At 36.8% G+C, this 10,121-nt stretch overlaps 1 long non-coding RNA gene across 1 annotated transcript; it reads right to left on the minus strand.

Annotated features, from left to right (window-relative positions):
- Window positions 1-38: 38 nt before the first annotated feature.
- On the minus strand, window positions 39-1,736 carry LOC120086905. Its single transcript, XR_005484375.1, has 2 exons — window positions 369-1,736; window positions 39-276 (listed from the first exon to the last, which is right to left on the minus strand). It is a non-coding gene; the product is annotated as an uncharacterized LOC120086905 (long non-coding RNA).
- Between the last annotated feature and the right edge of the window lie 8,385 nt (window positions 1,737-10,121).

The following is a 10,121-nucleotide window of genomic DNA, read 5'->3' on the forward strand; positions in this document are numbered from 1 at the left end:
GAAAACAAAATTAATATGAGAGTCGAGAGTGTACGTCAGAAATAGAAATGTCACATGACACATAGTCACACTCACATACAATACAATCAAACTAGAAATTACAACATAAAGTCAATTATCGAATACAATCCAATTACAATAAAACATAAAGTCAATTGCCAAATACAACCAAATTATAATAAAATCAAATGATAAATGCTTAATCGTTAACGGACAATTTTACAAAATCTAGAAGGTCTTGAATGTCTTTTTCATTGTCCATAACCGCTTTGAATTCTATATAATTAAGATTAAGAAAAGAAAGACAACCTCATTAAGATTTTAATCTAACAAGTTACAACTACAAAATATAAATGATGAATAAATACCTTCTTGAAATAATGAAGCTTTTTCCATGTAATGTTGAACTTCAAGATCTATTGGACCAGAATTTAGCCAATTTTGAGTACAAATGAGAGCCTCCACTATTTTGGAGCCAATGAACAACGTGATGAATCAACAACATGTCCTCTTGTACTAAAAGCCGACTCAAATGGAACAACAAATCTATGTTGAATGTACATGACAAATTTCTTAAATCCTTTACCCTCCACAAATTTGAATGGCAATTCGCCAACAATTACCATTTCAAACCAACACTTCCCGAAAACTCTCTAAACTATATGACTCACATACAAGTTGTGACTTATTATCCCCAACATTGTTTTTGGCTTTAGTTTTGAAAGATAATGTCATTTGGGTTGGATCTCTCTTTTTCTGGTAAGGGTATTTTTTACAATTTTCCAAATGATTCTTCATAGTCCCAGTACCATTACGTTTGGAATGACATGCATAGATTCTTTGTACTTACATTGAGCATGAGGGTCTTTAGGATCACTTTTTAGCCTCTCAAAATGATCCCAAACTATGGATTTTTTCACCACCTTCCTTCTTTTTGGTGGATTTGGAACATCTGATGTCTTATTTGTTGAATCAACATCAACGATATTTGTATTGGTAACCGTTTCTTCTACATCTCGTTCATTTTTTGAAGCATCAGTTGCAGTTCCATCAAACTCCATATCCATTGAATCCATGTAGTTGAACCACAACATGACAGGCGTCGTCAGTATCACACAATTCAAAAAAACTTAAAGGATTTCAGCTTTACAAAAACTCAGCAAGATTGTTAAGTCAATCACTACCCACATATCTATAAATCAAAGTCAAACTAATTTCCATTGTTTTCAAACTCCATATCCGTTATTTTCAAACTAATTTTCATTTACAATACATTACAATCAGTCAATCATTACCCACCACATCCATAAATCAAACTAATTTCCATTGAAACGGCTAGAATCTACACTCTACAATGCATTAAAACAGCTGGAATGGAAGATATCAAGCTACGAATATACTGACCTACGGCTGGAACTACGAAGAAAGAATGGAGGCTCTAGATATGCGGCTGAAACTACGAAGAAAGAACGAAGACGAACTGCGGCTGGAATATACGAACTACGATTGTCGGCTGGAAGTGGAATGATGTGGAACGAAGACGAACTACGACTGCCGGCTGCCGGCTGGAAGCCTGGAACTACGAAGTGGAACGAAGGCGAATCACGATGGAGCGAGGTGTGGAACAGTGGAAGAAAATCGGAAGGAACGGCGGCTTGGGGTGCGGAAGAAAAATCGAGTCTCAGTCAAAACCCTAACTCCTTGTGCGGGTGCGCCGTGCGGAAGATTGAAGAATAATATATATTTTATATACATTTTTTTAATATTTTGGTCGGGTCGGGTTACGCTTGACCAACTGTTTACTCGATTCGAAAACCGAAACCGACCTTCGACTGTTATGTTCAGATTTCCAGCCGACCATATTTCGGTCGGTTTAGGTCGGTCTTGTCGGTTTTTCGGTCTAATATGCTCACCCCTAGAAATGAGTGTGAATTATGGGGAAGGGAGTATATGCATGAGGGAGAGAAATATGCATAGAGGAGGGAGAAATACATAGATAAGTATATATATATATAATATAATATAGGTGGGGGCTAAATTATAAATAGCCAATGATATTAGTGAAGATAGGGAAGCCAATAGTTTTTTTTTTAGTAAAAATGAAATGTTCAAGACATTAACGTAATATGTACCAAATCTTAAGGTCTTTTATGTAGAAATCCCTAGGAAAATATTGCAAATAATAAAAATTAAGACTCCGTTTGATAATTATTTTTTGTTTTTGAAAAATTAAACCTATTTTCTCTCCATTTATTACAATAATTTGTATCTTTCTTAAACACAACTGTTGAAATCTTAGCCAAATTCCAAAAACAAAAACAATATTTTAAAAGTTATTTTTATAGCTTTCAAAATTTGGCTTGATTTTTTAAACTACTAGTAAAAATTTGGCTATAAAATAATATTTATAGGCTTAATTTTTTAAAAACCAAAAACTTAAAATTAAGGTCTCGTTTGGTGACCATTTTGTTGTTGTTGTTATTTTTGTTTTTGAAAATTAAGTTTATGGATACTACTTCCACCTCCAAATTTCTTCATTTATTATCTACTATTTAGAAGAAGAAAAAATCAGGTCAAATTTTGATAACTAAAAAAAGTAGTTTTCAAAATGTTGTTTTTGTTTTTGGAATTTGGCTAAGAATTCAACTATTATACTTAAGAAAAATACAAATCGTTGTAAGAAATGTTGATGAAATAGGCTTAATTTTAAAAAACAAAACAAAAACTAAAACAAAAAAACAAAATAATTATCTAACAGGACCAACATTTTTACCAAATTGGCATAAAATGGTTGATCTACAAAAAGTACCCCACAAGCTTTGGGACTTGGAAATGTGTGGTAGTAACTTACCAAAATTGAGACTCAAATACGACTTACGTTTCAAGTTCTCATTTTCATTCAACACTTTAGTGAATTTCTATTCCAATAGTAACTTTGAAATGTTTATAAAAGATCAATGATAATATTATAACTTTTGAATTAATATGAGTGTTTATAAAACCTAGTATATAGTACGAGGGTAATGTTTGAATTTATCCAAATAAAAGGTAAATTAGTCATTTTCGAGCTCTCTTCACACTAAATGAAGATTAAAAAAAAACAACAACAACAACAAAATGAAGATTAAAATTATAAGCTAAGTCTTTAGACTTTTAAGGAATTTGTTTAATCAATTATTGAATATTAAAAAAAAAAATAACAGTTATAGGTTCCTAATCTTTCAATTTCACGTCTAGTAGGTTCCTAAATTTTAAAAATTAATATGCTTAGAAATTTTAATTTTATCTCTAGCATGTTGGCAGTTTTAAACTTATGAACCTATTAAATAATATGAGGGACATTTCAATTTTGCATCTAGATGGTTTGTACACAAAAAAAAAAAAAAAAAAAAAGAAGTCTAATGTATCACAAGATCTATTGCACACGTAATTGAAATTAAAAGACTAATATAATTATGGCTCGTTATACATTTCCTTAAATTCAAAATCCTATTATATATAATAAAATCGAAAGTTTAAAAAGTTAAGCACATTTTAAAGTTTCAAAACTTATTAGATAAAAATTTAGAAGTTCTCAATCTTGTAGGCTAAAAAAAAAGTAGAGGGTATATGACAAGGATGAAAAATCAGCCTCATCAGCGGTGACAAAGCGCTACATGGGAGTTGATGGCATTGTCACCGTGGATCTTCTCTCTCCCTAACAAATTCCGGTACAACGCATATGCAAAAAGGAAAGATTTGATTTGTAATTCGATTTCATTCTTTTGTCTTTTACTATATACACAATTGCATATATATAGAAAACATTCACTGTATAAAAGACAGATAGAAAAAGGAAAACCATTATTGAAATAGAAAAGAAAAGGGAAGAAAAATTCATCTCCCTCTTTTCGTCATCCGGTGGTCAATCTTCTTTCTGCCTTTCTTATCTCTTCACTTCTATCGTAACTTGGTATCAGAGCCTACGGTAAAAATAGCCTACAATGGTGAATACATCAGCTACCTCATCTGCCATCTTCCCTGGAGCTGTCAACAATGGCAACATCACAGGACCACCATTAAACTAACTACTTAATCATGTGACATCCATTAAAAATGGATAGGTCAAACTTCCTACTCTGACAAAACCTTGCTTGGCCGATACTCAGAAGCTACCGATTGGAAGGCTATCTAACTGAAACCCCTGTCCTAATCGCTTCATCATCAAACATACCAGTAAGCACTCCGGTGAAAGCTCGAGTGTCGATCCAACTAATGCTACGATGTCAGATGTTGAGCTGCAACCGAATCCAACCTATGATGCTTGGATAGCCGTCGATCAGCTCCTTTTAGGATGGCTCTACAACTCAATGAATCAGGAAATTGCTACACAAGTAATGGGTTACCAAACTGCTAAAGATCTACGGGAAGTTATTCAAGAATTAGTTGGGGTTCAATTAAGGGCTGAGATGGATTATTTCAAAAGGATGTTCCAACAGACCCGCAAAGGCGCACTGAAAATGAGTGAATACCTAACCATAATGAAACAATATGTTGATGGTCTTGCTCTTTCAGGTTCACCAGTCTCCTCACTTGATCTTATATCACAAGTATTGTCTGGGCTTGATAAGGAATATAACCCGGTGGTAGTAGCAGTACAAAGAAAAGGGACAACTCGATGGTCTGATCTTCAGTCTGATTTACTATCATATGAGAAAAGGCTTGAGTATCAGCTTGCAATCAAAACCGGGATCACTGGAATGGAAAATGTTTCTCTCTTGCCCAGCTGACCTTCAATTAATGTTGTGCAAAATAATCCCAACATTTCAGCGAATGCTTATCGCAACTCATATGGAAACACTCAGCCTTCAAACTTTAGGGGCGGAGGAGGTCGTAACAGGGGACGTGGCTGCCGGAATAGTGCTTCAACAACCAGGCCTACTTGTCAAATCTGCAGAAAACTTGGTCATACCACTGATATTTGCTACTTCAGGTACAACAAGGAGTTTAACAACCCTCGACAAACACACACCCGTGCTGAATCTACCCAACTCCTATCAAGCAGAAACTAAGAACATAACACCTCTGCCTTACTCACGCACTCGGCTGTTGCCTCCCTTGAAACAGCCGCTGACCCCAACTGGTATGTCGACAGCGGTGCTTCCACTCATGTAACTAGAAACCCTACCTTCCCCCACTTCTCTTCCACTTACACAGGTACTGATAAAGTCATGGTTGGTAATGGTACTCCCCTCACTATATCTCGTTATGGACATTCAAATATGTCCCTCCTCAATATACTCTATGTACCTGATATCGCTAAAAATTTAGTCAGTGCGTCCAAACTAGCCAAGGATAATAACATTGTGGTTGAATTTCATACTGATTTCTATATGGTTAAGGACAATGAATCGAGGGTAGCACTTCTGAAAGGCCGACTTAAAGATGGACTCTACCAATTGGACACTGCCAACCAGTCGATAAATAATGCACTCCCTGCCTCAAGTTCATCAGGTGCTAGCTTGACTACTCGGTCCAATATGTCTTCTCCTCTATCTGCATTCATAACCAGCACGACTATCTCCAAGTTACTTCTCCACAGGCGGCTTGGCCACCCATCCCCTAGAATTTTGTCAAAACTAATTAGTGGATGTAATTTGAAAATCACTGATAATGAGAAGTGTTTTTGTGAAGCTTGTCAATTTGGAAAGTCCCATAACTTACCCTTCTCTGACTCTTTATCTCATTCAAAAACATCTTTCGATTTGGTTCACACTGACCTCCAGGGGCCTACCCCAATGCCATCAGCTGATGGTTATGGATATTATGTATTATTCGTAGATGACTTCAGCAGATTCACTTGGTTATATCCCTTAAAACAGAAAAGTGATACTATTGCTGCCTTCCAAAGCTTTCAGGCTTTCGTTTGTACTCAGTTTAACAAAACACTTCGCACATTACAAATGAATGGAGGGGGTGAGTACAAAGCCATTACTCACATGTGTAATCGGTTGGGAATTCAAATAAGAGTTTCCTGCCCGTATACATCAGCTCAGAATGGTCGTCTGAGCGTAAACATCGTCACATTGTTGAAACGGGTCTAACACTTTTAGCCCAAGCTAAGATGCCCCTACATCTGTGGTGGTATGCCTTTCAAACTTCCGTTCTACTTATTAACTCATTTCCTTCTCGTATTCTTCAAGACATCAGCCCACTGGAAGCCTTACTTGGCAGCAAATTGGATTTGTCCTCTATCAGGGTCTTTGGCTATGTGTGTTATCCTCATCTTGACTGTATCAGACTCACAAATTTGCCTTTCATAGCAAAAAAATGTGTCTACCTTGGTCCCTCACCAATACACAAAGGTTACCGCTGCCTCACTAATGATGGGAAAATAATCATATCCCGCCATGTAATATTTAATGAAGAAGAATTCCTTTTTCAAACCGGCTTTGCCAACATTCAGCCTTCAATCTCCTCCAATTCAGCTCCACCAATCACCATCTGGTTTCCCTAACCTCCTGTTCACCTGCCCTCAAACCACCACTTACCAAGAACCAACCCTCCTGACCAGCCTCAGTCCCTCCAAACCTTACCTGATCCAATGTCGAGTCCATCAACTCCACACTTCAGTTCTCACCTACCTCTCTTAGACCCTCCTCCAATATCATCACCTCAGCTCTCACATTCACCTCCCGGTCCCACTATATCCTCACCTTAGATTAACTCCCCACTACCTTCCCCACAACAACCCTTACAACCTACTGTCCAACCTTTAATAAGCACTCCAATGATCACCAGAGGGAAGGCTGGTGTCTTCAAGCCAAAAGCTTGGGTTGTTGAGCTAAATACTGACCTCACTCGGATTGAACCTAGTTCTATCACTCAAGCTCTTCCAATTCCACAATGGAGGGCAGAAATGGTTGAAGAACTTGATGCCCTGCAACGTACCAACACTTGGACACTAGTACCGCCTACCCCTGATCACATTGTTGTCGGATGCAAGTGGGTTTACCGCTTAAAGCGAGATGCTCAAGGAACTGTTCAGAGATACAAAGCACGCCTTGTCGCCAAGGGCTTTCACAAACACCCTGACTTTGATCATTTCGATACATTCAACCATGTTGTTAAGGCGTCCACCATCAGAATTGTCCTCACATTGGCGATATCCAAGCACTGGCCACTTCGCCAAATAAATTTCAATAATGCCTTTCTTAACTGCACGCTGAAGGAAACAGTGTACATGTCTCAACCCCCCAGATTTGAAAGCAAGTATTACCTTCACTACATCTGCAAGCTCAACAGAGCTATCTACAACCTTAAGTAGGCTTCTCGAGCTTGGAATGATGAACTCAAAGCTTTCCTCTATCGATCCGAGTTCACAGTAAGTTCTTTTGACACTTCTCTCTACTATATGTGCACCTCATCCACCATTACCATGCTGTTTTGTATATGTGGACGATCTGATACTTACTAGAAGTGATCCAGCCTACATTGATCACCTTATTTCATAATTCAACAAACAATTCTCTCTTAAAGACCTCGACAAGCTCAGTCACTTCCTTGGTGTTCAAATAAACTACACATCCTCTGGTCTTCATCTACATCAGGCCCAATAGATCACTGATCTTCTAACCAAGCTCAACCTTCAACACATGAAACCCTGCTCGATTCTTACTGTCCCTGGTACCTTACTGTCATTGAGAATAGGCACACCTCTAAGTGACCCATTTCTCCACCGAAACACAGTTGGTGCTCTTCAGTACCTCACCAACACTCGACTCGACATAGCCTTTATTGTCAATAAACTAAGTCAGTTTCTCAAAGATCCCACTGATGTTCACTGGTCAGCTGTTAAACGTGTCCTTAGGTACCTAGCTGGGACTCTTCATTTTGGCCTCACCATCAACTTTGATCCACACCTCAATATTACAGCCTATTCTAATGTCGACTGGGCTTCAAGCCTTGATGATTGAAAATCAACCGTTGCCTACTGCATTTATCTTTGTTCCACTCTCATTTCCTTGTCCTCTAAGAAATAAATAACTGTGACCCGATCCAGCACCGAGTTTGAGTACAGAGCTCTCGCCCACGCTACCACAGGGATCATATGGGTGTGAAACCTACTAACTGAAATTGGCTTCCCTCCAATTGGCATTCCTGTTCTTTGGTGTGACAACATGGGTGCAAGTGCCTTAGCCGCAAATCCAGTCTCCCACGCACGGACTAAGCACATCGAGATCGATGTGCACTTCATTTGGGACCTTGTTCTTCATGACTAACTTCATGTCTGCTATGTTCCTTCTACAGAGCAGCTCGCTGACTACCTAACCAAGGCTCTCCCTTTTCATACCTTCGAAGCAAGCTCGGACTAACAGAATTACCCTCTCGCTTTGGGGGGGGGGGGGGGGATGACGAAGGATGAAAAATCAACCTCATCAGCAGGTGACAAAGTGCCACATGGGAGCTGATGTCATTGCCACCGTGGATCATCTCTCTCCATAACAAATTTTGGTACAACGGTCTCCTGCACCTGCAAAAAGGACAGATTTGATTTGTAATTCGATTTCATTCTTTTGTCTTTTACTATATACACAATTGCATATATATAGAAAACATTCACTGTACAAAAGACAGATAGAAAAAGGAAAACCATTATTGAAATAGAAAAGAAAAGGGAAGAAAAATTCATCTCCCTTTTTTCGTTATCCGGTGGTCAATCTCCTCTCTACCTTTCTTATCTCTTCACTGCTGTCGTAACTGTATGTTTTAGTCAACTTTAGCATAGCTTAACTTATTTAGGTTATTTGGCCACAAAATGTTTGAATCTTCATATGTTCACTTGCTGTCAAACTTAATATATTATTATTATTATTATTCCTTTCTTTAACACTATATAGGGTGGAGGTAATCGAACTTTTAACTTCGAAGTTGATTGTACAGCTACTATATCAACTACGCTCATTTTTTTTTGGACAATTTCTTCCATTTCTTGATAGTAAGAAAGAAGAAAAAAACATCCTTTCATAAATTCGAGAAGCTATATGTGGATCAATTCTCCTTTATCCATATATTATAGGTGTGAGTCTTACGTAACATTGATTACTTAACTCTTAGAAGTTAACCTATTTATAAATTTAAAATAAGCAAGCAATATATATCAAACAAAAACTCGGACTTCAACATAATCCACAATCTAAATATATACCAACAAAATATTTCTATCTACAATTGGAAAGGCAACGTGGGGTGCTATATGGGTCGAAAGCAATTGAAAAAGATGTCATTGTAACTTAAATGAATTATTGGTAATGGTGACAGTGACGTGGCACTCAAGTCAATACCTTTGCCCATGAAAATCAACAACCTTGGCCAATCGAATTTTAATTGGATGCCACGTTGACACGTTCTACCAAAATAAAATTTTCTTAAGCCCATACGTGATTTCCAGAGCAAGTTGCAAAAACCACTCGTAAAAATAAGTTTTGTTCAAGTTGATCTCTCATATCTTCGTAATCATTGTATTCAAAAATTACAAAAAAATGCTTCTATAATATGGGATAGTTATAATTATATTTTAAAACAACTTTTGTAAATGTTAAATTAGATCATTGGACTTGTAGAAACTGTAATCAGTATATAAGTTTGAATGTTTTGTTTTTTTTTTATTTGAGGGTCTAATTTCTACTAAGTATTGTAAGTTTGAGAGATTGATTCTTATAATTGAAGATCCGAGGGTGTAATTTCAACTTTTATCATATTTTAAGATTGGTTTTTACAGTTTGTCCTAGATTTATGTGTATGTGCATTAATTATCAGATTAAATTACAAATTTAGTCCCTATAACTAAAAAGAAAAGTTCAATTTTAATTTTTGTAATTCGATAAAACATCACATTTATAATTAGAATCTAACTAAATTAGTAAATTTTATTAATTTAACCTAATTATTTTCTGCATCTCAACGGGGAACAAAATCCAAAGAATAGCGCTGTCATATAGTTCTTCCATGCTATTCGTGGAGCCACGCACATACGTGCTTTAGCACTCAGACTAAATAAATAATAGTAACGATTTTCTTAAATAAAATAGTAATAACAAATAAAAGCAAGGATTTATGTGCGGAGTACTGTTTTTTTAAAA

The sequence above is a fragment of the Benincasa hispida genome, chromosome 9, assembly GCF_009727055.1.
Source record: "Benincasa hispida cultivar B227 chromosome 9, ASM972705v1, whole genome shotgun sequence".
Classification (NCBI taxonomy): Eukaryota; Viridiplantae; Streptophyta; class Magnoliopsida; order Cucurbitales; family Cucurbitaceae; genus Benincasa; species Benincasa hispida.